Source organism: Ambystoma mexicanum, chromosome 2q, assembly GCF_040938575.1.
Source record: "Ambystoma mexicanum isolate Mex_15411 chromosome 2q, UKY_AmexF1_1, whole genome shotgun sequence".
NCBI classification, from domain to species: domain Eukaryota; kingdom Metazoa; phylum Chordata; class Amphibia; order Caudata; family Ambystomatidae; genus Ambystoma; species Ambystoma mexicanum.
The window spans coordinates 125,048,181-125,075,506 of NC_090924.1; the positions used below are offsets into that span (position 1 = coordinate 125,048,181).

At 47.3% G+C, this 27,326-nt stretch overlaps 15 non-coding genes across 15 annotated transcripts; all 15 read left to right on the top strand.

Annotated features, from left to right (window-relative positions):
- Positions 1-1,489: 1,489 nt before the first annotated feature.
- Positions 1,490-1,562, top strand: TRNAV-CAC (transfer RNA valine (anticodon CAC)). The gene has a single exon. It is a non-coding gene; the product is annotated as a tRNA-Val (tRNA).
- Positions 1,563-2,873: 1,311 nt separating this feature from the next.
- Positions 2,874-2,945, top strand: TRNAP-UGG (transfer RNA proline (anticodon UGG)). Its single transcript has one exon. It is a non-coding gene; the product is annotated as a tRNA-Pro (tRNA).
- Positions 2,946-3,365: 420 nt separating this feature from the next.
- TRNAV-CAC (transfer RNA valine (anticodon CAC)) lies at positions 3,366-3,438 on the top strand. Its single transcript has one exon. It is a non-coding gene; the product is annotated as a tRNA-Val (tRNA).
- Positions 3,439-5,237: 1,799 nt separating this feature from the next.
- TRNAV-CAC (transfer RNA valine (anticodon CAC)) lies at positions 5,238-5,310 on the top strand. The gene has a single exon. It is a non-coding gene; the product is annotated as a tRNA-Val (tRNA).
- Positions 5,311-6,621: 1,311 nt separating this feature from the next.
- On the top strand, positions 6,622-6,693 carry TRNAP-UGG (transfer RNA proline (anticodon UGG)). The gene has a single exon. It is a non-coding gene; the product is annotated as a tRNA-Pro (tRNA).
- Positions 6,694-7,113: 420 nt separating this feature from the next.
- TRNAV-CAC (transfer RNA valine (anticodon CAC)) lies at positions 7,114-7,186 on the top strand. The gene has a single exon. It is a non-coding gene; the product is annotated as a tRNA-Val (tRNA).
- A 1,797-nt stretch (positions 7,187-8,983) lies between these two features.
- TRNAV-CAC (transfer RNA valine (anticodon CAC)) lies at positions 8,984-9,056 on the top strand. The gene has a single exon. It is a non-coding gene; the product is annotated as a tRNA-Val (tRNA).
- A 3,174-nt stretch (positions 9,057-12,230) lies between these two features.
- Positions 12,231-12,302, top strand: TRNAP-UGG (transfer RNA proline (anticodon UGG)). The gene has a single exon. It is a non-coding gene; the product is annotated as a tRNA-Pro (tRNA).
- Positions 12,303-14,095: 1,793 nt separating this feature from the next.
- TRNAP-UGG (transfer RNA proline (anticodon UGG)) lies at positions 14,096-14,167 on the top strand. Its single transcript has one exon. It is a non-coding gene; the product is annotated as a tRNA-Pro (tRNA).
- A 420-nt stretch (positions 14,168-14,587) lies between these two features.
- Positions 14,588-14,660, top strand: TRNAV-CAC (transfer RNA valine (anticodon CAC)). Its single transcript has one exon. It is a non-coding gene; the product is annotated as a tRNA-Val (tRNA).
- Positions 14,661-17,815: 3,155 nt separating this feature from the next.
- On the top strand, positions 17,816-17,887 carry TRNAP-UGG (transfer RNA proline (anticodon UGG)). The gene has a single exon. It is a non-coding gene; the product is annotated as a tRNA-Pro (tRNA).
- A 1,789-nt stretch (positions 17,888-19,676) lies between these two features.
- On the top strand, positions 19,677-19,748 carry TRNAP-UGG (transfer RNA proline (anticodon UGG)). Its single transcript has one exon. It is a non-coding gene; the product is annotated as a tRNA-Pro (tRNA).
- A 3,652-nt stretch (positions 19,749-23,400) lies between these two features.
- On the top strand, positions 23,401-23,472 carry TRNAP-UGG (transfer RNA proline (anticodon UGG)). The gene has a single exon. It is a non-coding gene; the product is annotated as a tRNA-Pro (tRNA).
- A 420-nt stretch (positions 23,473-23,892) lies between these two features.
- On the top strand, positions 23,893-23,965 carry TRNAV-CAC (transfer RNA valine (anticodon CAC)). The gene has a single exon. It is a non-coding gene; the product is annotated as a tRNA-Val (tRNA).
- A 3,155-nt stretch (positions 23,966-27,120) lies between these two features.
- TRNAP-UGG (transfer RNA proline (anticodon UGG)) lies at positions 27,121-27,192 on the top strand. The gene has a single exon. It is a non-coding gene; the product is annotated as a tRNA-Pro (tRNA).
- The last annotated feature ends 134 nt before the right edge of the window (positions 27,193-27,326 follow it).

Genomic DNA, 27,326 nt, shown 5'->3' on the forward strand with positions numbered 1-27,326 from the left:
TAGGTTAGTGTACCAAAGAAATAATACATTTTCATATACAGCTTCTTCATTTCTGTGTTCTGAGGGATTACCAGTTGTAAGAAATGCACTTGCCGGTACAGTGATTCCCTGGCTTTCTCTGGCCCGAGAAAGCTTTTCCTCTGAAGTGGGAACAGAAGTTGGACTGCTTCTGCTGAACTTCCTGAAAGCAGAGCTGGCGGGAGGAGGGACTTTTTGAGTGCTGGGAAAATTTGAGCTGGAAATTTGCATCGGCTGGACAGAGATTGCTTGGAGCAGCCAAAATATAATAACGGCCATGGCGCTCAAGTAAAGCAGAAAGCTTTTAGTATACACCTTTTGCACTCTTGTCAACGAAGCTGGGCTCTGTGAATGCTCACCCTACGCAAGAAAAGAGAACAGACTTTGCTGGTGACCTAAATATATCTCGCCTGATCGAGCACGATCGAGCTCTGAGTGAGCAGCTGTGCAATGGTCATCTTTACCAAAGGGGAGATGCTGCTTTTTCCAGTGTCACGCCCATGCTCTCAGGGCTGGAGGGAGGAGGGCTGCTTTTTGTTTTTACAGGCAAAAGGAAAGGCCCAGCCCTCAGAGCTTCTGCCAATGCAGATCCCAGCAGGTGCAAAATAAAGGCTCTCCCCCACCTTGCCAGCTGCAGATTGATCAGAAGACTGCTAGTCTAGTGTGTTGGGCCACTTTCTCTCTTCTGTGTATCGTCCCCTCTTATTACATAAACAGCATAAGAGGAATAAAGGAAGGAAGGAAGGAACAGTGTATCGCAAGCACCTTCCACCCTGATGTCAATGGGCCACCAACCTTCGGGATGAGGAGGAGACCTGTGAAGACAGTCAGAGCGTGCCGACTGGGGCATTCATTTGGCTCATACACCGACAAGGCTTTCAGCGGCAGGAACAAACTTCAGGAATAGGCATTCTTGGCCTCGAATCCTAAGGGGGGTGCAAACGCTGAGGACAATTCCGTCAAATGCTCAAAGGACCGTGGCTCGTTGGTCTAGGGGTATGATTCTCGCTTTGGGTGCGAGAAGTTCCGGGTTCAAATCCCGGACGAGCCCAATCAAGGTGGTTAACTTGAGCTCCTATTTTTTGTTTTTTCAATGTTATTTTCATTGGACAGACTCTCTGGTTTTCTCGGTAAGCAGTAGTCGATGAACAATTCACTTCCTGAACCTCTTTGCGTGCCATGTCCTTGCGACAAGCACTTTGTGTTCTCTGTTAGCTCTCAGTAACATTCCTTGATTTGCTTGTGAGTTTTGGCCGTCCGATCTCAAAGTGGAAATATGTCCTTCCCTCTGTACGCTGCATAGGCCCTCAGCTGGCATATTTGTATATGTCCGCATGCTTGATAGGACGTATGTTTTAGGCTGGATTGTGTGAGCTTCAGGCGCAAGGCATTTGATTAGTCTTTAAGCAGGTCCACTTGCACTGCCCTTTGCACCTGTTCTCCCAGTCCCTACAAAGGTGAGCAAGCAGCTGTTTCTGTAGTGTAGTGGTTATCACGTTCGCCTCACACGCGAAAGGTCCCCGGTTCGAGACCGGGCAGAAACACTCTCTGCTGGCATTTTACACAAAATAGTTTTTTTCCCCTTTTGTCACACACAAATGTAAAGTATGAACTTATTTGCGTTCCCATGGAAATAGCATATGCTCTCAAGAGCTTGAGAAATACACTGGGAAGGCAAGCATCCTCACATGTATTCTGTATATGGGGCCAATAAAAAAATGCACGCGCTTGCATTTTGTGTATGTAATGTTGCAGAGCACAGGGAGGATTTATTTTCCCTACTGCTGGGTATTTGGGTCTCTGGGATCACAGTTGGGTCCGCTCCGTCCTCTGAAATGGTCCATATTAGTTACATAGGTTAGTGTACCAAAGAAATAATACATTTTCATATACAGCTTCTTCATTTCTGTGTTCTGAGGGATTACCAGTTGTAAGAAATGCACTTGCCGGTACAGTGATTCCCTAGCTTTCTCTGGCCCGAGAAAGCTTTTCCTCTGAAGTGGGAACAGAAGTTGGACTGCTTCTGCTGAACTTCCTGAAAGCAGAGCTGGCGGGAGGAGGGACTTTTTGAGTGCTGGGAAAATTTGAGCTGGAAATTTGCATCGGCTGGACAGAGATTGCTTGGAGCAGCCAAAATATAATAACGGCCATGGCGCTCAAGTAAAGCAGAAAGCTTTTAGTATACACCTTTTGCACTCTTGTCAACGAAGCTGGGCTCTGTGAATGCTCACCCTACGCAAGAAAAGAGAACAGACTTTGCTGGTGACCTAAATATATCTCGCCTGATCGAGCACGATCGAGCTCTGAGTGAGCAGCTGTGCAATGGTCATCTTTACCAAAGGGGAGATGCTGCTTTTTCCAGTGTCACGCCCATGCTCTCAGGGCTGGAGGGAGGAGGGCTGCTTTTTGTTTTTACAGGCAAAAGGAAAGGCCCAGCCCTCAGAGCTTCTGCCAATGCAGATCCCAGCAGGTGCAAAATAAAGGCTCTCCCCCACCTTGCCAGCTGCAGATTGATCAGAAGACTGCTAGTCTAGTGTGTTGGGCCACTTTCTCTCTTCTGTGTATCGTCCCCTCTTATTACATAAACAGCATAAGAGGAATAAAGGAAGGAAGGAAGGAAGGAACAGTGTATCGCAAGCACCTTCCACCCTGATGTCAATGGGCCACCAACCTTCGGGATGAGGAGGAGACCTGTGAAGACAGTCAGAGCGTGCCGACTGGGGCATTCATTTGGCTCATACACCGACAAGGCTTTCAGCGGCAGGAACAAACTTCAGGAATAGGCATTCTTGGCCTCGAATCCTAAGGGGGGTGCAAACGCTGAGGACAATTCCGTCAAATGCTCAAAGGACCGTGGCTCGTTGGTCTAGGGGTATGATTCTCGCTTTGGGTGCGAGAGGTCCCGGGTTCAAATCCCGGACGAACCCAATCAAGGTGGTTAACTTGAGCTCCTATTTTTTGTTTTTTCAATGTTATTTTCATTGGACAGACTCTCTGGTTTTCTCGGTAAGCAGTAGTCGATGAACAATTCACTTCCTGAACCTCTTTGCGTGCCATGTCCTTGCGACAAGCACTTTGTGTTCTCTGTTAGCTCTCAGTAACATTCCTTGATTTGCTTGTGAGTTTTGGCCGTCCGATCTCAAAGTGGAAATATGTCCTTCCCTCTGTACGCTGCATAGGCCCTCATCTGGCATACTTGTATATGTGCGCATGCTTGATAGGACGTATGTTTTAGGCTGGATTGTGTGAGCTTCAGGCGCAAGGCATTTGATTAGTCTTTAAGCAGGTCCACTTGCACTGCCCTTTGCACCTGTTCTCCCAGTCCCTACAAAGGTGAGCAAGCAGCTGTTTCTGTAGTGTAGTGGTTATCACGTTCGCCTCACACGCGAAAGGTCCCCGGTTCGAGACCGGGCAGAAACACTCTCTGCTGGCATTTTACACAAAATAGTTTTTTTCCCCTTTTGTCACACACAAATGTAAAGTATGAACTTATTTGCGTTCCCATGGAAATAGCATATGCTCTCAAGAGCTTGAGAAATACACTGGGAAGGCAAGCATCCTCACATGTATTCTGTATATGGGGCCAATAAAAAAATGCACGCACTTGCATTTTGTGTATGTAATGTTGCAGAGCACAGGGAGGATTTATTTTCCCTACTGCTGGGTATTTGGGTCTCTGGGATCACAGTTGGGTCCGCTCCGTCCTCTGAAATGGTCCATATTAGTTACATAGGTTAGTGTACCAAAGAAATAATACATTTTCATATACAGCTTCTTCATTTCTGTGTTCTGAGGGATTACCAGTTGTAAGAAATGCACTTGCCGGTACAGTGATTCCCTGGCTTTCTCTGGCCCGAGAAAGCTTTTCCTCTGAAGTGGGAACAGAAGTTGGACTGCTTCTGCTGAACTTCCTGAAAGCAGAGCTGGCGGGAGGAGGGACTTTTTGAGTGCTGGGAAAATTTGAGCTGGAAATTTGCATCGGCTGGACAGAGATTGCTTGGAGCAGCCAAAATATAATAACGGCCATGGCGCTCAAGTAAAGCAGAAAGCTTTTAGTATACACCTTTTGCACTCTTGTCAACGAAGCTGGGCTCTGTGAATGCTCACCCTACGCAAGAAAAGAGAACAGACTTTGCTGGTGACCTAAATATATCTCGCCTGATCGAGCACGATCGAGCTCTGAGTGAGCAGCTGTGCAATGGTCATCTTTACCAAAGGGGAGATGCTGCTTTTTCCAGTGTCACGCCCATGCTCTCAGGGCTGGAGGGAGGAGGGCTGCTTTTTGTTTTTACAGGCAAAAGGAAAGGCCCAGCCCTCAGAGCTTCTGCCAATGCAGATCCCAGCAGGTGCAAAATAAAGGCTCTCCCCCACCTTGCCAGCTGCAGATTGATCAGAAGACTGCTAGTCTAGTGTGTTGGGCCACTTTCTCTCTTCTGTGTATCGTCCCCTCTTATTACATAAACAGCATAAGAGGAATAAAGGAAGGAAGGAAGGAACAGTGTATCGCAAGCACCTTCCACCCTGATGTCAATGGGCCACCAACCTTCGGGATGAGGAGGAGACCTGTGAAGACAGTCAGAGCGTGCCGACTGGGGCATTCATTTGGCTCATACACCGACAAGGCTTTCAGCGGCAGGAACAAACTTCAGGAATAGGCATTCTTGGCCTCGAATCCTAAGGGGGGTGCAAACGCTGAGGACAATTCCGTCAAATGCTCAAAGGACCGTGGCTCGTTGGTCTAGGGGTATGATTCTCGCTTTGGGTGCGAGAAGTTCCGGGTTCAAATCCCGGACGAGCCCAATCAAGGTGGTTAACTTGAGCTCCTATTTTTTGTTTTTTCAATGTTATTTTCATTGGACAGACTCTCTGGTTTTCTCGGTAAGCAGTAGTCGATGAACAATTCACTTCCTGAACCTCTTTGCGTGCCATGTCCTTGCGACAAGCACTTTGTGTTCTCTGTTAGCTCTCAGTAACATTCCTTGATTTGCTTGTGAGTTTTGGCCGTCCGATCTCAAAGTGGAAATATGTCCTTCCCTCTGTACGCTGCATAGGCCCTCAGCTGGCATATTTGTATATGTCCGCATGCTTGATAGGACGTATGTTTTAGGCTGGATTGTGTGAGCTTCAGGCGCAAGGCATTTGATTAGTCTTTAAGCAGGTCCACTTGCACTGCCCTTTGCACCTGTTCTCCCAGTCCCTACAAAGGTGAGCAAGCAGCTGTTTCTGTAGTGTAGTGGTTATCACGTTCGCCTCACACGCGAAAGGTCCCCGGTTCGAGACCGGGCAGAAACACTCTCTGCTGGCATTTTACACAAAATAGTTTTTTTCCCCTTTTGTCACACACAAATGTAAAGTATGAACTTATTTGCGTTCCCATGGAAATAGCATATGCTCTCAAGAGCTTGAGAAATACACTGGGAAGGCAAGCATCCTCACATGTATTCTGTATATGGGGCCAATAAAAAAATGCACGCGCTTGCATTTTGTGTATGTAATGTTGCAGAGCACAGGGAGGATTTATTTTCCCTACTGCTGGGTATTTGGGTCTCTGGGATCACAGTTGGGTCCGCTCCGTCCTCTGAAATGGTCCATATTAGTTACATAGGTTAGTGTACCAAAGAAATAATACATTTTCATATACAGCTTCTTCATTTCTGTGTTCTGAGGGATTACCAGTTGTAAGAAATGCACTTGCCGGTACAGTGATTCCCTAGCTTTCTCTGGCCCGAGAAAGCTTTTCCTCTGAAGTGGGAACAGAAGTTGGACTGCTTCTGCTGAACTTCCTGAAAGCAGAGCTGGCGGGAGGAGGGACTTTTTGAGTGCTGGGAAAATTTGAGCTGGAAATTTGCATCGGCTGGACAGAGATTGCTTGGAGCAGCCAAAATATAATAACGGCCATGGCGCTCAAGTAAAGCAGAAAGCTTTTAGTATACACCTTTTGCACTCTTGTCAACGAAGCTGGGCTCTGTGAATGCTCACCCTACGCAAGAAAAGAGAACAGACTTTGCTGGTGACCTAAATATATCTCGCCTGATCGAGCACGATCGAGCTCTGAGTGAGCAGCTGTGCAATGGTCATCTTTACCAAAGGGGAGATGCTGCTTTTTCCAGTGTCACGCCCATGCTCTCAGGGCTGGAGGGAGGAGGGCTGCTTTTTGTTTTTACAGGCAAAAGGAAAGGCCCAGCCCTCAGAGCTTCTGCCAATGCAGATCCCAGCAGGTGCAAAATAAAGGCTCTCCCCCACCTTGCCAGCTGCAGATTGATCAGAAGACTGCTAGTCTAGTGTGTTGGGCCACTTTCTCTCTTCTGTGTATCGTCCCCTCTTATTACATAAACAGCATAAGAGGAATAAAGGAAGGAAGGAAGGAAGGAACAGTGTATCGCAAGCACCTTCCACCCTGATGTCAATGGGCCACCAACCTTCGGGATGAGGAGGAGACCTGTGAAGACAGTCAGAGCGTGCCGACTGGGGCATTCATTTGGCTCATACACCGACAAGGCTTTCAGCGGCAGGAACAAACTTCAGGAATAGGCATTCTTGGCCTCGAATCCTAAGGGGGGTGCAAACGCTGAGGACAATTCCGTCAAATGCTCAAAGGACCGTGGCTCGTTGGTCTAGGGGTATGATTCTCGCTTTGGGTGCGAGAGGTCCCGGGTTCAAATCCCGGACGAACCCAATCAAGGTGGTTAACTTGAGCTCCTATTTTTTGTTTTTTCAATGTTATTTTCATTGGACAGACTCTCTGGTTTTCTCGGTAAGCAGTAGTCGATGAACAATTCACTTCCTGAACCTCTTTGCGTGCCATGTCCTTGCGACAAGCACTTTGTGTTCTCTGTTAGCTCTCAGTAACATTCCTTGATTTGCTTGTGAGTTTTGGCCGTCCGATCTCAAAGTGGAAATATGTCCTTCCCTCTGTACGCTGCATAGGCCCTCATCTGGCATACTTGTATATGTGCGCATGCTTGATAGGACGTATGTTTTAGGCTGGATTGTGTGAGCTTCAGGCGCAAGGCATTTGATTAGTCTTTAAGCAGGTCCACTTGCACTGCCCTTTGCACCTGTTCTCCCAGTCCCTACAAAGGTGAGCAAGCAGCTGTTTCTGTAGTGTAGTGGTTATCACGTTCGCCTCACACGCGAAAGGTCCCCGGTTCGAGACCGGGCAGAAACACTCTCTGCTGGCATTTTACACAAAATAGTTTTTTTCCCCTTTTGTCACACACAAATGTAAAGTATGAACTTATTTGCGTTCCCATGGAAATAGCATATGCTCTCAAGAGCTTGAGAAATACACTGGGAAGGCAAGCATCCTCACATGTATTCTGTATATGGGGCCAATAAAAAAATGCACGCACTTGCATTTTGTGTATGTAATGTTGCAGAGCACAGGGAGGATTTATTTTCCCTACTGCTGGGTATTTGGGTCTCTGGGATCACAGTTGGGTCCGCTCCGTCCTCTGAAATGGTCCATATTAGTTACATAGGTTAGTGTACCAAAGAAATAATACATTTTCATATACAGCTTCTTCATTTCTGTGTTCTGAGGGATTACCAGTTGTAAGAAATGCACTTGCCGGTACAGTGATTCCCTGGCTTTCTCTGGCCCGAGAAAGCTTTTCCTCTGAAGTGGGAACAGAAGTTGGACTGCTTCTGCTGAACTTCCTGAAAGCAGAGCTGGCGGGAGGAGGGACTTTTTGAGTGCTGGGAAAATTTGAGCTGGAAATTTGCATCGGCTGGACAGAGATTGCTTGGAGCAGCCAAAATATAATAACGGCCATGGCGCTCAAGTAAAGCAGAAAGCTTTTAGTATACACCTTTTGCACTCTTGTCAACGAAGCTGGGCTCTGTGAATGCTCACCCTACGCAAGAAAAGAGAACAGACTTTGCTGGTGACCTAAATATATCTCGCCTGATCGAGCACGATCGAGCTCTGAGTGAGCAGCTGTGCAATCGTCATCTTTACCAAAGGGGAGATGCTGCTTTTTCCAGTGTCACGCCCATGCTCTCAGGGCTGGAGGGAGGAGGGCTGCTTTTTGTTTTTACAGGCAAAAGGAAAGGCCCAGCCCTCAGAGCTTCTGCCAATGCAGATCCCAGCAGGTGCAAAATAAAGGCTCTCCCCCACCTTGCCAGCTGCAGATTGATCAGAAGACTGCTAGTCTAGTGTGTTGGGCCACTTTCTCTCTTCTGTGTATCGTCCCCTCTTATTACATAAACAGCATAAGAGGAATAAAGGAAGGAAGGAAGGAAGGAACAGTGTATCGCAAGCACCTTCCACCCTGATGTCAATGGGCCACCAACCTTCGGGATGAGGAGGAGACCTGTGAAGACAGTCAGAGCGTGCCGACTGGGGCATTCATTTGGCTCATACACCGACAAGGCTTTCAGCGGCAGGAACAAACTTCAGGAATAGGCATTCTTGGCCTCGAATCCTAAGGGGGGTGCAAACGCTGAGGACAATTCCGTCAAATGCTCAAAGGACCGTGGCTCGTTGGTCTAGGGGTATGATTCTCGCTTTGGGTGCGAGAGGTCCCGGATCCCGGACGAGCCCAACCAAGGTGGTTAACTTGAGCTCCTTTTTTTTGTTTTTTCAATGTTATTTTCATTGGACAGACTCTCTGGTTTTCTCGGTAAGCAGTAGTCGATGAACAATTCACTTCCTGAACCTCTTTGCGTGCCATGTCCTTGCGACAAGCACTTTGTGTTCTCTGTTAGCTCTCAGTAACATTCCTTGATTTGCTTGTGAGTTTTGGCCGTCCGATCTCAAAGTGGAAATATGTCCTTCCCTCTGTACGCTGCATAGGCCCTCAGCTGGCATACTTGTATATGTGCGCATGCTTGATAGGACGTATGTTTTAGGCTGGATTGTGTGAGCTTCAGGCGCAAGGCATTTGATTAGTCTTTAAGCAGGTCCACTTGCACTGCCCTTTGCACCTGTTCTCCCAGTCCCTACAAAGGTGAACAAGCAGCTGTTTCTGTAGTGTAGTGGTTATCACGTTCGCCTCACATGCGAAAGGTCCCTGGTTCGAGACCGGGCAGAAACACTCTCTGCTGGTATTTTACACAAAATAGTTTTTTTCCCCTTTTGTCACACACAAATGTAAAGTATGAACTTATTTGCGTTCCCATGGAAATAGCATATGCTCTCAAGAGCTTGAGAAATACACTGGGAAGGCAAGCATCCTCACATGTATTCTGTATATGGGGCCAATAAAAAAATGCACGCGCTTGCATTTTGTGTATGTAATGTTGCAGAGCACAGAGAGGATTTATTTTCCCTACTGCTGGGTATTTGGGTCTCTGGGATCACAGTTGGGTCCGCTCCGTCCTCTGAAATGGTCCATATTAGTTACATAGGTTAGTGTACCAAAGAAATAATACATTTTCATATACAGCTTCTTCATTTCTGTGTTCTGAGGGATTACCAGTTGTAAGAAATGCACTTGCCGGTACAGTGATTCCCTGGCTTTCTCTGGCCCGAGAAAGCTTTTCCTCTGAAGTGGGAACAGAAGTTGGACTGCTTCTGCTGAACTTCCTGAAAGCAGAGCTGGCGGGAGGAGGGACTTTTTGAGTGCTGGGAAAATTTGAGCTGGAAATTTGCATCGGCTGGACAGAGATTGCTTGGAGCAGCCAAAATATAATAACGGCCATGGCGCTCAAGTAAAGCAGAAAGCTTTTAGTATACACCTTTTGCACTCTTGTCAACGAAGCTGGGCTCTGTGAATGCTCACCCTACGCAAGAAAAGAGAACAGACTTTGCTGGTGACCTAAATATATCTCGCCTGATCGAGCACGATCGAGCTCTGAGTGAGCAGCTGTGAAATGGTCATCTTTACCAAAAGGGAGATGCTGCTTTTTCCAGTGTCACGCCCATGCTCTCAGGGCTGGAGGGAGGAGGGCTGCTTTTTGTTTTTACAGGCAAAAGGAAAGGCCCAGCCCTCAGAGCTTCTGCCAATGCAGATCCCAGCAGGTGCAAAATAAAGGCTCTCCCCCACCTTGCCAGCTGCAGATTGATCAGAAGACTGCTAGTCTAGTGTGTTGGGCCACTTTCTCTCTTCTGTGTATCGTCCCCTCTTATTACATAAACAGCATAAGAGGAATAAAGGAAGGAAGGAAGGAAGGAACAGTGTATCGCAAGCACCTTCTACCCTGATGTCAATGGGCCACCAACCTTCGGGATGAGGAGGAGACCTGTGAAGACAGTCAGAGCGTGCCGACTGGGGCATTCATTTGGCTCATACACCGACAAGGCTTTCAGCGGCAGGAACAAACTTCAGGAATAGGCATTCTTGGCCTCGAATCCTAAGGGGGGTGCAAACGCTGAGGACAATTCCGTCAAATGCTCAAAGGACCGTGGCTCGTTGGTCTAGGGGTATGATTCTCGCTTTGGGTGCGAGAGGTCCCGGACGAGCCCAATCAAGGTGGTTAACTTGAGCTCCTTTTTTTTGTTTTTTCAATGTTATTTTCATTGGACAGACTCTCTGGTTTTCTCGGTAAGCAGTAGTCGATGAACAATTCACTTCCTGAACCTCTTTGCGTGCCATGTCCTTGCGACAAGCACTTTGTGTTCTCTGTTAGCTCTCAGTAACATTCCTTGATTTGCTTGTGAGTTTTGGCCGTCCGATCTCAAAGTGGAAATATGTCCTTCCCTCTGTACGCTGCATAGGCCCTCAGCTGGCATACTTGTATATGTGCGCATGCTTTATAGGACGTATGTTTTAGGCTGGATTGTGTGAGCTTCAGGCGCAAGGCATTTGATTAGTCTTTAAGCAGGTCCACTTGCACTGCCCTTTGCACCTGTTCTCCCAGTCCCTACAAAGGTGAGCAAGCAGCTGTTTCTGTAGTGTAGTGGTTATCACGTTCGCCTCACACGCGAAAGGTCCCCTGTTCTAGACCGGGCAGAAACACTCTCTGCTGGCATTTTACACAAAATAGTTTTTTTCCCCTTTTGTCACACACAAATGTAAAGTATGAACTTATTTGTGTTCCCATGGAAATAGCATATGCTCTCAAGAGCTTGAGAAATACACTGGGAAGGCAAGCATCCTCACATGTATTCTGTATATGGGGCCAATAAAAAAATGCACGCGCTTGCATTTTGTGTATGTAATGTTGCAGAGCACAGAGAGGATTTATTTTCCCTACTGCTGGGTATTTGGGTCTCTGGGATCACAGTTGGGTCCGCTCCGTCCTCTGAAATGGTCCATATTAGTTACATAGGTTAGTGTACCAAAGAAATAATACATTTTCATATACAGCTTCTTCATTTCTGTGTTCTGAGGGATTACCAGTTGTAAGAAATGCACTTGCCGGTACAGTGATTCCCTGGCTTTCTCTGGCCTGAGAAAGCTTTTCCTCTGAAGTGGGAACAGAAGTTGGACTGCTTCTGCTGAACTTCCTGAAAGCAGAGCTGGCGGGAGGAGGGACTTTTTGAGTGCTGGGAAAATTTGAGCTGGAAATTTGCATCGGCTGGACAGAGATTGCTTGGAGCAGCCAAAATATAATAACGGCCATGGCGCTCAAGTAAAGCAGAAAGCTTTTAGTATACACCTTTTGCACTCTTGTCAACGAAGCTGGGCTCTGTGAATGCTCACCCTACGCAAGAAAAGAGAACAGACTTTGCTGGTGACCTAAATATATCTCGCCTGATCGAGCACGATCGAGCTCTGAGTGAGCAGCTGTGCAATGGTCATCTTTACCAAAGGGGAGATGCTGCTTTTTCCAGTGTCACGCCCATGCTCTCAGGGCTGGAGGGAGGAGGGCTGCTTTTTGTTTTTACAGGCAAAAGGAAAGGCCCAGCCCTCAGAGCTTCTGCCAATGCAGATCCCAGCAGGTGCAAAATAAAGGCTCTCCCCCACCTTGCCAGCTGCAGATTGATCAGAAGACTGCTAGTCTAGTGTGTTGGGCCACTTTCTCTCTTCTGTGTATCGTCCCCTCTTATTACATAAACAGCATAAGAGGAATAAAGGAAGGAAGGAAGGAAGGAACAGTGTATCGCAAGCACCTTCCACCCTGATGTCAATGGGCCACCAACCTTCGGGATGAGGAGGAGACCTGTGAAGACAGTCAGAGCGTGCCGACTGGGGCATTCATTTGGCTCATACACCGACAAGGCTTTCAGCGGCAGGAACAAACTTCAGGAATAGGCATTCTTGGCCTCGAATCCTAAGGGGGGTGCAAACGCTGAGGACAATTCCGTCAAATGCTCAAAGGACCGTGGCTCGTTGGTCTAGGGGTATGATTCTCGCTTTGGGTGCGAGAGGTCCCGGGTTCAAATCCCGGACGAGCCCAATCAAGGTGGTTAACTTGAGCTCCTTTTTTTTGTTTTTTCAATGTTATTTTCATTGGACAGACTCTCTGGTTTTCTCGGTAAGCAGTAGTCGATGAACAATTCACTTCCTGAACCTCTTTGCGTGCCATGTCCTTGCGACAAGCACTTTGTGTTCTCTGTTAGCTCTCAGTAACATTCCTTGATTTGCTTGTGAGTTTTGGCCGTCCGATCTCAAAGTGGAAATATGTCCTTCCCTCTGTACGCTGCATAGGCCCTCAGCTGGCATACTTGTATATGTGCGCATGCTTGATAGGACGTATGTTTTAGGCTGGATTGTGTGAGCTTCAGGCGCAAGGCATTTGATTAGTCTTTAAGCAGGTCCACTTGCACTGCCCTTTGCACCTGTTCTCCCAGTCCCTACAAAGGTGAGCAAGCAGCTGTTTCTGTAGTGTAGTGGTTATCACGTTCGCCTCACACGCGAAAGGTCCCCGGGCAGAAACACTCTCTGCTGGCATTTTACACAAAATAGTTTTTTTCCCCTTTTGTCACACACAAATGTAAAGTATGAACTTATTTGCGTTCCCATGGAAATAGCATATGCTCTCAAGAGCTTGAGAAATACACTGGGAAGGCAAGCATCCTCACATGTATTCTGTATATGGGGCCAATAAAAAAATGCACGCGCTTGCATTTTGTGTATGTAATGTTGCAGAGCACAGGGAGGATTTATTTTCCCTACTGCTGGGTATTTGGGTCTCTGGGATCACAGTTGGGTCCGCTCCGTCCTCTGAAATGGTCCATATTAGTTACATAGGTTAGTGTACCAAAGAAATAATACATTTTCATATACAGCTTCTTCATTTCTGTGTTCTGAGGGATTACCAGTTGTAAGAAATGCACTTGCCGGTACAGTGATTCCCTGGCTTTCTCTGGCCCGAGAAAGCTTTTCCTCTGAAGTGGGAACAGAAGTTGGACTGCTTCTGCTGAACTTCCTGAAAGCAGAGCTGGCGGGAGGAGGGACTTTTTGAGTGCTGGGAAAATTTGAGCTGGAAATTTGCATCGGCTGGACAGAGATTGCTTGGAGCAGCCAAAATATAATAACGGCCATGGCGCTCAAGTAAAGCAGAAAGCTTTTAGTATACACCTTTTGCACTCTTGTCAACGAAGCTGGGCTCTGTGAATGCTCACCCTACGCAAGAAAAGAGAACAGACTTTGCTGGTGACCTAAATATATCTCGCCTGATCGAGCACGATCGAGCTCTGAGTGAGCAGCTGTGCAATCGTCATCTTTACCAAAGGGGAGATGCTGCTTTTTCCAGTGTCACGCCCATGCTCTCAGGGCTGGAGGGAGGAGGGCTGCTTTTTGTTTTTACAGGCAAAAGGAAAGGCCCAGCCCTCAGAGCTTCTGCCAATGCAGATCCCAGCAGGTGCAAAATAAAGGCTCTCCCCCACCTTGCCAGCTGCAGATTGATCAGAAGACTGCTAGTCTAGTGTGTTGGGCCACTTTCTCTCTTCTGTGTATCGTCCCCTCTTATTACATAAACAGCATAAGAGGAATAAAGGAAGGAAGGAAGGAAGGAACAGTGTATCGCAAGCACCTTCCACCCTGATGTCAATGGGCCACCAACCTTCGGGATGAGGAGGAGACCTGTGAAGACAGTCAGAGCGTGCCGACTGGGGCATTCATTTGGCTCATACACCGACAAGGCTTTCAGCGGCAGGAACAAACTTCAGGAATAGGCATTCTTGGCCTCGAATCCTAAGGGGGGTGCAAACGCTGAGGACAATTCCGTCAAATGCTCAAAGGACCGTGGCTCGTTGGTCTAGGGGTATGATTCTCGCTTTGGGTGCGAGAGGTCCCGGGTTCAAATCCCGGACGAGCCCAATCAAGGTGGTTAACTTGAGCTCCTTTTTTTTGTTTTTTCAATGTTATTTTCATTGGACAGACTCTCTGGTTTTCTCGGTAAGCAGTAGTCGATGAACAATTCACTTCCTGAACCTCTTTGCGTGCCATGTCCTTGCGACAAGCACTTTGTGTTCTCTGTTAGCTCTCAGTAACATTCCTTGATTTGCTTGTGAGTTTTGGCCATCCGATCTCAAAGTGGAAATATGTCCTTCCCTCTGTACGCTGCATAGGCCCTCAGCTGGCATACTTGTATATGTGCGCATGCTTGATAGGACGTATGTTTTAGGCTGGATTGTGTGAGCTTCAGGCGCAAGGCATTTGATTAGTCTTTAAGCAGGTCCACTTGCACTGACCTTTGCACCTGTTCTCCCAGTCCCTACAAAGGTGAACAAGCAGCTGTTTCTGTAGTGTAGTGGTTATCACGTTCGCCTCACATGCGAAAGGTCCCTGGTTCGAGACCGGGCAGAAACACTCTCTGCTGGCATTTTACACAAAATAGTTTTTTTCCCCTTTTGTCACACACAAATGTAAAGTATGAACTTATTTGCGTTCCCATGGAAATAGCATATGCTCTCAAGAGCTTGAGAAATACACTGGGAAGGCAAGCATCCTCACATGTATTCTGTATATGGGGCCAATAAAAAAATGCACGCGCTTGCATTTTGTGTATGTAATGTTGCAGAGCACAGAGAGGATTTATTTTCCCTACTGCTGGGTATTTGGGTCTCTGGGATCACAGTTGGGTCCGCTCCGTCCTCTGAAATGGTCCATATTAGTTACATAGGTTAGTGTACCAAAGAAATAATACATTTTCATATACAGCTTCTTCATTTCTGTGTTCTGAGGGATTACCAGTTGTAAGAAATGCACTTGCCGGTACAGTGATTCCCTGGCTTTCTCTGGCCCGAGAAAGCTTTTCCTCTGAAGTGGGAACAGAAGTTGGACTGCTTCTGCTGAACTTCCTGAAAGCAGAGCTGGCGGGAGGAGGGACTTTTTGAGTGCTGGGAAAATTTGAGCTGGAAATTTGCATCGGCTGGACAGAGATTGCTTGGAGCAGCCAAAATATAATAACGGCCATGGCGCTCAAGTAAAGCAGAAAGCTTTTAGTATACACCTTTTGCACTCTTGTCAACGAAGCTGGGCTCTGTGAATGCTCACCCTACGCAAGAAAAGAGAACAGACTTTGCTGGTGACCTAAATATATCTCGCCTGATCGAGCACGATCGAGCTCTGAGTGAGCAGCTGTGAAATGGTCATCTTTACCAAAAGGGAGATGCTGCTTTTTCCAGTGTCACGCCCATGCTCTCAGGGCTGGAGGGAGGAGGGCTGCTTTTTGTTTTTACAGGCAAAAGGAAAGGCCCAGCCCTCAGAGCTTCTGCCAATGCAGATCCCAGCAGGTGCAAAATAAAGGCTCTCCCCCACCTTGCCAGCTGCAGATTGATCAGAAGACTGCTAGTCTAGTGTGTTGGGCCACTTTCTCTCTTCTGTGTATCGTCCCCTCTTATTACATAAACAGCATAAGAGGAATAAAGGAAGGAAGGAAGGAACAGTGTATCGCAAGCACCTTCCACCCTGATGTCAATGGGCCACCAACCTTCGGGATGAGGAGGAGACCTGTGAAGACAGTCAGAGCGTGCCGACTGGGGCATTCATTTGGCTCATACACCGACAAGGCTTTCAGCGGCAGGAACAAACTTCAGGAATAGGCATTCTTGGCCTCGAATCCTAAGGGGGGTGCAAACGCTGAGGACAATTCCGTCAAATGCTCAAAGGACCGTGGCTCGTTGGTCTAGGGGTATGATTCTCGCTTTGGGTGCGAGAGGTCCCGGACGAGCCCAATCAAGGTGGTTAACTTGAGCTCCTTTTTTTTGTTTTTTCAATGTTATTTTCATTGGACAGACTCTCTGGTTTTCTCGGTAAGCAGTAGTCGATGAACAATTCACTTCCTGAACCTCTTTGCGTGCCATGTCCTTGCGACAAGCACTTTGTGTTCTCTGTTAGCTCTCAGTAACATTCCTTGATTTGCTTGTGAGTTTTGGCCGTCCGATCTCAAAGTGGAAATATGTCCTTCCCTCTGTACGCTGCATAGGCCCTCAGCTGGCATACTTGTATATGTGCGCATGCTTGATAGGACGTATGTTTTAGGCTGGATTGTGTGAGCTTCAGGCGCAAGGCATTTGATTAGTCTTTAAGCAGGTCCACTTGCACTGCCCTTTGCACCTGTTCTCCCAGTCCCTACAAAGGTGAGCAAGCAGCTGTTTCTGTAGTGTAGTGGTTATCACGTTCGCCTCACAAGCGAAAGGTCCCCAGAAACACTCTCTGCTGGCATTTTACACAAAATAGTTTTTTTCCCCTTTTGTCACACACAAATGTAAAGTATGAACTTATTTGCGTTCCCATGGAAATAGCATATGCTCTCAAGAGCTTGAGAAATACACTGGGAAGGCAAGCATCCTCACATGTATTCTGTATATGGGGCCAATAAAAAAATGCACGCGCTTGCATTTTGTGTATGTAATGTTGCAGAGCACAGAGAGGATTTATTTTCCCTACTGCTGGGTATTTGGGTCTCTGGGATCACAGTTGGGTCCGCTCCGTCCTCTGAAATGGTCCATATTAGTTACATAGGTTAGTGTACCAAAGAAATAATACATTTTCATATACAGCTTCTTCATTTCTGTGTTCTGAGGGATTACCAGTTGTAAGAAATGCACTTGCCGGTACAGTGATTCCCTGGCTTTCTCTGGCCCGAGAAAGCTTTTCCTCTGAAGTGGGAACAGAAGTTGGACTGCTTCTGCTGAACTTCCTGAAAGCAGAGCTGGCGGGAGGAGGGACTTTTTGAGTGCTGGGAAAATTTGAGCTGGAAATTTGCATCGGCTGGACAGAGATTGCTTGGAGCAGCCAAAATATAATAACGGCCATGGCGCTCAAGTAAAGCAGAAAGCTTTTAGTATACACCTTTTGCACTCTTGTCAACGAAGCTGGGCTCTGTGAATGCTCACCCTACGCAAGAAAAGAGAACAGACTTTGCTGGTGACCTAAATATATCTCGCCTGATCGAGCACGATCGAGCTCTGAGTGAGCAGCTGTGCAATGGTCATCTTTACCAAAGGGGAGATGCTGCTTTTTCCAGTGTCACGCCCATGCTCTCAGGGCTGGAGGGAGGAGGGCTGCTTTTTGTTTTTACAGGCAAAAGGAAAGGCCCAGCCCTCAGAGCTTCTGCCAATGCAGATCCCAGCAGGTGCAAAATAAAGGCTCTCCCCCACCTTGCCAGCTGCAGATTGATCAGAAGACTGCTAGTCTAGTGTGTTGGGCCACTTTCTCTCTTCTGTGTATCGTCCCCTCTTATTACATAAACAGCATAAGAGGAATAAAGGAAGGAAGGAAGGAAGGAACAGTGTATCGCAAGCACCTTCCACCCTGATGTCAATGGGCCACCAACCTTCGGGATGAGGAGGAGACCTGTGAAGACAGTCAGAGCGTGCCGACTGGGGCATTCATTTGGCTCATACACCGACAAGGCTTTCAGCGGCAGGAACAAACTTCAGGAATAGGCATTCTTGGCCTCGAATCCTAAGGGGGGTGCAAACGCTGAGGACAATTCCGTCAAATGCTCAAAGGACCGTGGCTCGTTGGTCTAGGGGTATGATTCTCGCTTTGGGTGCGAGAGGTCCCAGGTTCAAATCCTGGACGAGCCCAATCAAGGTGGTTAACTTGAGCTCCTTTTTTTTGTTTTTTCAATGTTATTTTCATTGGACAGACTCTCTGGTTTTCTCGGTAAGCAGTAGTCGATGAACAATTCACTTCCTGAACCTCTTTGCGTGCCATGTCCTTGCGACAAGCACTTTGTGTTCTCTGTTAGCTCTCAGTAACATTCCTTGATTTGCTTGTGAGTTTTGGCCGTCCGATCTCAAAGTGGAAATATGTCCTTCCCTCTGTACGCTGCATAGGCCCTCAGCTGGCATACTTGTATATGTGCGCATGCTTGATAGGACGTATGTTTTAGGCTGGATTGTGTGAGCTTCAGGCGCAAGGCATTTGATTAGTCTTTAAGCAGGTCCACTTGCACTGCCCTTTGCACCTGTTCTCCCAGTCCCTACAAAGGTGAGCAAGCAGCTGTTTCTGTAGTGTAGTGGTTATCACGTTCGCCTCACACGCGAAAGGTCCCCGGGCAGAAACACTCTCTGCTGGCATTTTACACAAAATAGTTTTTTTCCCCTTTTGTCACACACAAATGTAAAGTATGAACTTATTTGCGTTCCCATGGAAATAGCATATGCTCTCAAGAGCTTGAGAAATACACTGGGAAGGCAAGCATCCTCACATGTATTCTGTATATGGGGCCAATAAAAAAATGCACGCGCTTGCATTTTGTGTATGTAATGTTGCAGAGCACAGGGAGGATTTATTTTCCCTACTGCTGGGTATTTGGGTCTCTGGGATCACAGTTGGGTCCGCTCCGTCCTCTGAAATGGTCCATATTAGTTACATAGGTTAGTGTACCAAAGAAATAATACATTTTCATATACAGCTTCTTCATTTCTGTGTTCTGAGGGATTACCAGTTGTAAGAAATGCACTTGCCGGTACAGTGATTCCCTGGCTTTCTCTGGCCCGAGAAAGCTTTTCCTCTGAAGTGGGAACAGAAGTTGGACTGCTTCTGCTGAACTTCCTGAAAGCAGAGCTGGCGGGAGGAGGGACTTTTTGAGTGCTGGGAAAATTTGAGCTGGAAATTTGCATCGGCTGGACAGAGATTGCTTGGAGCAGCCAAAATATAATAACGGCCATGGCGCTCAAGTAAAGCAGAAAGCTTTTAGTATACACCTTTTGCACTCTTGTCAACGAAGCTGGGCTCTGTGAATGCTCACCCTACGCAAGAAAAGAGAACAGACTTTGCTGGTGACCTAAATATATCTCGCCTGATCGAGCACGATCGAGCTCTGAGTGAGCAGCTGTGCAATGGTCATCTTTACCAAAGGGGAGATGCTGCTTTTTCCAGTGTCACGCCCATGCTCTCAGGGCTGGAGGGAGGAGGGCTGCTTTTTGTTTTTACAGGCAAAAGGAAAGGCCCAGCCCTCAGAGCTTCTGCCAATGCAGATCCCAGCAGGTGCAAAATAAAGGCTCTCCCCCACCTTGCCAGCTGCAGATTGATCAGAAGACTGCTAGTCTAGTGTGTTGGGCCACTTTCTCTCTTCTGTGTATCGTCCCCTCTTATTACATAAACAGCATAAGAGGAATAAAGGAAGGAAGGAAGGAACAGTGTATCGCAAGCACCTTCCACCCTGATGTCAATGGGCCACCAACCTTCGGGATGAGGAGGAGACCTGTGAAGACAGTCAGAGCGTGCCGACTGGGGCATTCATTTGGCTCATACACCGACAAGGCTTTCAGCGGCAGGAACAAACTTCAGGAATAGGCATTCTTGGCCTCGAATCCTAAGGGGGGTGCAAACGCTGAGGACAATTCCGTCAAATGCTCAAAGGACCGTGGCTCGTTGGTCTAGGGGTATGATTCTCGCTTTGGGTGCGAGAGGTCCCGGGTTCAAATCCCGGACGAGCCCAATCAAGGTGGTTAACTTGAGCTCCTTTTTTTTGTTTTTTCAATGTTATTTTCATTGGACAGACTCTCTGGTTTTCTCGGTAAGCAGTAGTCGATGAACAATTCACTTCCTGAACCTCTTTGCGTGCCATGTCCTTGCGACAAGCACTTTGTGTTCTCTGTTAGCTCTCAGTAACATTCCTTGATTTGCTTGTGAGTTTTGGCCGTCCGATCTCAAAGTGGAAATATGTCCTTCCCTCTGTACGCTGCATAGGCCCTCAGCTGGCATACTTGTATATGTGCGCATGCTTGATAGGACGTATGTTTTAGGCTGGATTGTGTGAGCTTCAGGCGCAAGGCATTTGATTAGTCTTTAAGCAGGTCCACTTGCACTGCCCTTTGCACCTGTTCTCCCAGTCCCTACAAAGGTGAACAAGCAGCTGTTTCTGTAGTGTAGTGGTTATCACGTTCTCCTCACATGCGAAAGGTCCCTGGTTCGAGACCGGGCAGAAACACTCTCTGCTGGCATTTTACACAAAATAGTTTTTTTCCCCTTTTGTCACACACAAATGTAAAGTATGAACTTATTTGCGTTCCCATGGAAATAGCATATGCTCTCAAGAGCTTGAGAAATACACTGGGAAGGCAAGCATCCTCACATGTATTCTGTATATGGGGCCAATAAAAAAATGCACGCGCTTGCATTTTGTGTATGTAATGTTGCAGAGCACAGAGAGGATTTATTTTCCCTACTGCTGGGTATTTGGGTCTCTGGGATCACAGTTGGGTCCGCTCCGTCCTCTGAAATGGTCCATATTAGTTACATAGGTTAGTGTACCAAAGAAATAATACATTTTCATATACAGCTTCTTCATTTCTGTGTTCTGAGGGATTACCAGTTGTAAGAAATGCACTTGCCGGTACAGTGATTCCCTGGCTTTCTCTGGCCCGAGAAAGCTTTTCCTCTGAAGTGGGAACAGAAGTTGGACTGCTTCTGCTGAACTTCCTGAAAGCAGAGCTGGCGGGAGGAGGGACTTTTTGAGTGCTGGGAAAATTTGAGCTGGAAATTTGCATCGGCTGGACAGAGATTGCTTGGAGCAGCCAAAATATAATAACGGCCATGGCGCTCAAGTAAAGCAGAAAGCTTTTAGTATACACCTTTTGCACTCTTGTCAACGAAGCTGGGCTCTGTGAATGCTCACCCTACGCAAGAAAAGAGAACAGACTTTGCTGGTGACCTAAATATATCTCGCCTGATCGAGCACGATCGAGCTCTGAGTGAGCAGCTGTGAAATGGTCATCTTTACCAAAAGGGAGATGCTGCTTTTTCCAGTGTCACGCCCATGCTCTCAGGGCTGGAGGGAGGAGGGCTGCTTTTTGTTTTTACAGGCAAAAGGAAAGGCCCAGCCCTCAGAGCTTCTGCCAATGCAGATCCCAGCAGGTGCAAAATAAAGGCTCTCCCCCACCTTGCCAGCTGCAGATTGATCAGAAGACTGCTAGTCTAGTGTGTTGGGCCACTTTCTCTCTTCTGTGTATCGTCCCCTCTTATTACATAAACAGCATAAGAGGAATAAAGGAAGGAAGGAAGGAAGGAACAGTGTATCGCAAGCACCTTCCACCCTGATGTCAATGGGCCACCAACCTTCGGGATGAGGAGGAGACCTGTGAAGACAGTCAGAGCGTGCCGACTGGGGCATTCATTTGGCTCATACACCGACAAGGCTTTCAGCGGCAGGAACAAACTTCAGGAATAGGCATTCTTGGCCTCGAATCCTAAGGGGGGTGCAAACGCTGAGGACAATTCCGTCAAATGCTCAAAGGACCGTGGCTCGTTGGTCTAGGGGTATGATTCTCGCTTTGGGTGCGAGAGGTCCCGGACGAGCCCAATCAAGGTGGTTAACTTGAGCTCCTTTTTTTTGTTTTTTCAATGTTATTTTCATTGGACAGACTCTCTGGTTTTCTCGGTAAGCAGTAGTCGATGAACAATTCACTTCCTGAACCTCTTTGCGTGCCATGTCCTTGCGACAAGCACTTTGTGTTCTCTGTTAGCTCTCAGTAACATTCCTTGATTTGCTTGTGAGTTTTGGCCGTCCGATCTCAAAGTGGAAATATGTCCTTCCCTCTGTACGCTGCATAGGCCCTCAGCTGGCATACTTGTATATGTGCGCATGCTTGATAGGACGTATGTTTTAGGCTGGATTGTGTGAGCTTCAGGCGCAAGGCATTTGATTAGTCTTTAAGCAGGTCCACTTGCACTGCCCTTTGCACCTGTTCTCCCAGTCCCTACAAAGGTGAGCAAGCAGCTGTTTCTGTAGTGTAGTGGTTATCACGTTCGCCTCACACGCGAAAGGTCCCCAGAAACACTCTCTGCTGGCATTTTACACAAAATAGTTTTTTTCCCCTTTTGTCACACACAAATGTAAAGTATGAACTTATTTGTGTTCCCATGGAAATAGCATATGCTCTCAAGAGCTTGAGAAATACACTGGGAAGGCAAGCATCCTCACATGTATTCTGTATATGGGGCCAATAAAAAAATGCACGCGCTTGCATTTTGTGTATGTAATGTTGCAGAGCACAGAGAGGATTTATTTTCCCTACTGCTGGGTATTTGGGTCTCTGGGATCACAGTTGGGTCCGCTCCGTCCTCTGAAATGGTCCATATTAGTTACATAGGTTAGTGTACCAAAGAAATAATACATTTTCATATACAGCTTCTTCATTTCTGTGTTCTGAGGGATTACCAGTTGTAAGAAATGCACTTGCCGGTACAGTGATTCCCTGGCTTTCTCTGGCCTGAGAAAGCTTTTCCTCTGAAGTGGGAACAGAAGTTGGACTGCTTCTGCTGAACTTCCTGAAAGCAGAGCTGGCGGGAGGAGGGACTTTTTGAGTGCTGGGAAAATTTGAGCTGGAAATTTGCATCGGCTGGACAGAGATTGCTTGGAGCAGCCAAAATATAATAACGGCCATGGCGCTCAAGTAAAGCAGAAAGCTTTTAGTATACACCTTTTGCACTCTTGTCAACGAAGCTGGGCTCTGTGAATGCTCACCCTACGCAAGAAAAGAGAACAGACTTTGCTGGTGACCTAAATATATCTCGCCTGATCGAGCACGATCGAGCTCTGAGTGAGCAGCTGTGCAATGGTCATCTTTACCAAAGGGGAGATGCTGCTTTTTCCAGTGTCACGCCCATGCTCTCAGGGCTGGAGGGAGGAGGGCTGCTTTTTGTTTTTACAGGCAAAAGGAAAGGCCCATCCCTCAGAGCTTCTGCCAATGCAGATCCCAGCAGGTGCAAAATAAAGGCTCTCCCCCACCTTGCCAGCTGCAGATTGATCAGAAGACTGCTAGTCTAGTGTGTTGGGCCACTTTCTCTCTTCTGTGTATCGTCCCCTCTTATTACATAAACAGCATAAGAGGAATAAAGGAAGGAAGGAAGGAAGGAACAGTGTATCGCAAGCACCTTCCACCCTGATGTCAATGGGCCACCAACCTTCGGGATGAGGAGGAGACCTGTGAAGACAGTCAGAGCGTGCCGACTGGGGCATTCATTTGGCTCATACACCGACAAGGCTTTCAGCGGCAGGAACAAACTTCAGGAATAGGCATTCTTGGCCTCGAATCCTAAGGGGGGTGCAAACGCTGAGGACAATTCCGTCAAATGCTCAAAGGACCGTGGCTCGTTGGTCTAGGGGTATGATTCTCGCTTTGGGTGCGAGAGGTCCCGGGTTCAAATCCCGGACGAGCCCAATCAAGGTGGTTAACTTGAGCTCCTTTTTTTTGTTTTTTCAATGTTATTTTCATTGGACAGACTCTCTGGTTTTCTCGGTAAGCAGTAGTCGATGAACAATTCACTTCCTGAACCTCTTTGCGTGCCATGTCCTTGCGACAAGCACTTTGTGTTCTCTGTTAGCTCTCAGTAACATTCCTTGATTTGCTTGTGAGTTTTGGCCGTCCGATCTCAAAGTGGAAATATGTCCTTCCCTCTGTACGCTGCATAGGCCCTCAGCTGGCATACTTGTATATGTGCGCATGCTTGATAGGACGTATGTTTTAGGCTGGATTGTGTGAGCTTCAGGCGCAAGGCATTTGATTAGTCTTTAAGCAGGTCCACTTGCACTGCCCTTTGCACCTGTTCTCCCAGTCCCTACAAAGGTGAGCAAGCAGCTGTTTCTGTAGTGTAGTGGTTATCACGTTCGCCTCACACGCGAAAGGTCCCCGGTTCGAGACCTGGCAGAAACACTCTCTGCTGGCATTTTACACAAAATAGTTTTTTTCCCCTTTTGTCACACACAAATGTAAAGTATGAACTTATTTGCGTTCCCATGGAAATAGCATATGCTCTCAAGAGCTTGAGAAATACACTGGGAAGGCAAGCATCCTCACATGTATTCTGTATATGGGGCCAATAAAAAAATGCACGCGCTTGCATTTTGTGTATGTAATGTTGCAGAGCACAGAGAGGATTTATTTTCCCTACTGCTGGGTATTTGGGTCTCTGGGATCACAGTTGGGTCCGCTCCGTCCTCTGAAATGGTCCATATTAGTTACATAGGTTAGTGTACCAAAGAAATAATACATTTTCATATACAGCTTCTTCATTTCTGTGTTCTGAGGGATTACCAGTTGTAAGAAATGCACTTGCCGGTACAGTGATTCCCTGGCTTTCTCTGGCCCGAGAAAGCTTTTCCTCTGAAGTGGGAACAGAAGTTGGACTGCTTCTGCTGAACTTCCTGAAAGCAGAGCTGGCGGGAGGAGGGACTTTTTGAGTGCTGGGAAAATTTGAGCTGGAAATTTGCATCGGCTGGACAGAGATTGCTTGGAGCAGCCAAAATATAATAACGGCCATGGCGCTCAAGTAAAGCAGAAAGCTTTTAGTATACACCTTTTGCACTCTTGTCAACGAAGCTGGGCTCTGTGAATGCTCACCCTACGCAAGAAAAGAGAACAGACTTTGCTGGTGACCTAAATATATCTCGCCTGATCGAGCACGATCGAGCTCTGAGTGAGCAGCTGTGCAATGGTCATCTTTACCAAAGGGGAGATGCTGCTTTTTCCAGTGTCACGCCCATGCTCTCAGGGCTGGAGGGAGGAGGGCTGCTTTTTGTTTTTACAGGCAAAAGGAAAGGCCCAGCCCTCAGAGCTTCTGCCAATGCAGATCCCAGCAGGTGCAAAATAAAGGCTCTCCCCCACCTTGCCAGCTGCAGATTGATCAGAAGACTGCTAGTCTAGTGTGTTGGGCCACTTTCTCTCTTCTGTGTATCGTCCCCTCTTATTACATAAACAGCATAAGAGGAATAAAGGAAGGAAGGAAGGAACAGTGTATCGCAAGCACCTTCCACCCTGATGTCAATGGGCCACCAACCTTCGGGATGAGGAGGAGACCTGTGAAGACAGTCAGAGCGTGCCGACTGGGGCATTCATTTGGCTCATACACCGACAAGGCTTTCAGCGGCAGGAACAAACTTCAGGAATAGGCATTCTTGGCCTCGAATCCTAAGGGGGGTGCAAACGCTGAGGACAATTCCGTCAAATGCTCAAAGGACCGTGGCTCGTTGGTCTAGGGGTATGATTCTCGCTTTGGGTGCGAGAGGTCCCGGACGAGCCCAATCAAGGTGGTTAACTTGAGCTCCTTTTTTTTGTTTTTTCAATGTTATTTTCATTGGACAGACTCTCTGGTTTTCTCGGTAAGCAGTAGTCGATGAACAATTCACTTCCTGAACCTCTTTGCGTGCCATGTCCTTGCGACAAGCACTTTGTGTTCTCTGTTAGCTCTCAGTAACATTCCTTGATTTGCTTGTGAGTTTTGGCCGTCCGATCTCAAAGTGGAAATATGTCCTTCCCTCTGTACGCTGCATAGGCCCTCAGCTGGCATACTTGTATATGTGCGCATGCTTGATAGGACGTATGTTTTAGGCTGGATTGTGTGAGCTTCAGGCGCAAGGCATTTGATTAGTCTTTAAGCAGGTCCACTTGCACTGCCCTTTGCACCTGTTCTCCCAGTCCCTACAAAGGTGAGCAAGCAGCTGTTTCTGTAGTGTAGTGGTTATCACGTTCGCCTCACACGCGAAAGGTCCCCAGAAACACTCTCTGCTGGCATTTTACACAAAATAGTTTTTTTCCCCTTTTGTCACACACAAATGTAAAGTATGAACTTATTTGTGTTCCCATGGAAATAGCATATGCTCTCAAGAGCTTGAGAAATACACTGGGAAGGCAAGCATCCTCACATGTATTCTGTATATGGGGCCAATAAAAAAATGCACGCGCTTGCATTTTGTGTATGTAATGTTGCAGAGCACAGAGAGGATTTATTTTCCCTACTGCTGGGTATTTGGGTCTCTGGGATCACAGTTGGGTCCGCTCCGTCCTCTGAAATGGTCCATATTAGTTACATAGGTTAGTGTACCAAAGAAATAATACATTTTCATATACAGCTTCTTCATTTCTGTGTTCTGAGGGATTACCAGTTGTAAGAAATGCACTTGCCGGTACAGTGATTCCCTGGCTTTCTCTGGCCTGAGAAAGCTTTTCTTCTGAAGTGGGAACAGAAGTTGGACTGCTTCTGCTGAACTTCCTGAAAGCAGAGCTGGCGGGAGGAGGGACTTTTTGAGTGCTGGGAAAATTTGAGCTGGAAATTTGCATCGGCTGGACAGAGATTGCTTGGAGCAGCCAAAATATAATAATGGCCATGGCGCTCAAGTAAAGCAGAAAGCTTTTAGTATACACCTTTTGCACTCTTGTCAACGAAGCTGGGCTCTGTGAATGCTCACCCTACGCAAGAAAAGAGAACAGACTTTGCTGGTGACCTAAATATATCTCGCCTGATCGAGCACGATCGAGCTCTGAGTGAGCAGCTGTGCAATGGTCATCTTTACCAAAGGGGAGATGCTGCTTTTTCCAGTGTCACGCCCATGCTCTCAGGGCTGGAGGGAGGAGGGCTGCTTTTTGTTTTTACAGGCAAAAGGAAAGGCCCAGCCCTCAGAGCTTCTGCCAATGCAGATCCCAGCAGGTGCAAAATAAAGGCTCTCCCCCACCTTGCCAGCTGCAGATTGATCAGAAGACTGCTAGTCTAGTGTGTTGGGCCACTTTCTCTCTTCTGTGTATCGTCCCCTCTTATTACATAAACAGCATAAGAGGAATAAAGGAAGGAAGGAAGGAAGGAACAGTGTATCGCAAGCACCTTCCACCCTGATGTCAATGGGCCACCAACCTTCGGGATGAGGAGGAGACCTGTGAAGACAGTCAGAGCGTGCCGACTGGGGCATTCATTTGGCTCATACACCGACAAGGCTTTCAGCGGCAGGAACAAACTTCAGGAATAGGCATTCTTGGCCTCGAATCCTAAGGGGGGTGCAAACGCTGAGGACAATTCCGTCAAATGCTCAAAGGACCGTGGCTCGTTGGTCTAGGGGTATGATTCTCGCTTTGGGTGCGAGAGGTCCCGGGTTCAAATCCCGGACGAGCCCAATCAAGGTGGTTAACTTGAGCTCCTTTTTTTTGTTTTTTCAATGTTATTTTCATTGGACAGACTCTCTGGTTTTCTCGGTAAGCAGTAGTCGATGAACAATTCACTTCCTGAACCTCTTTGCGTGCCATGTCC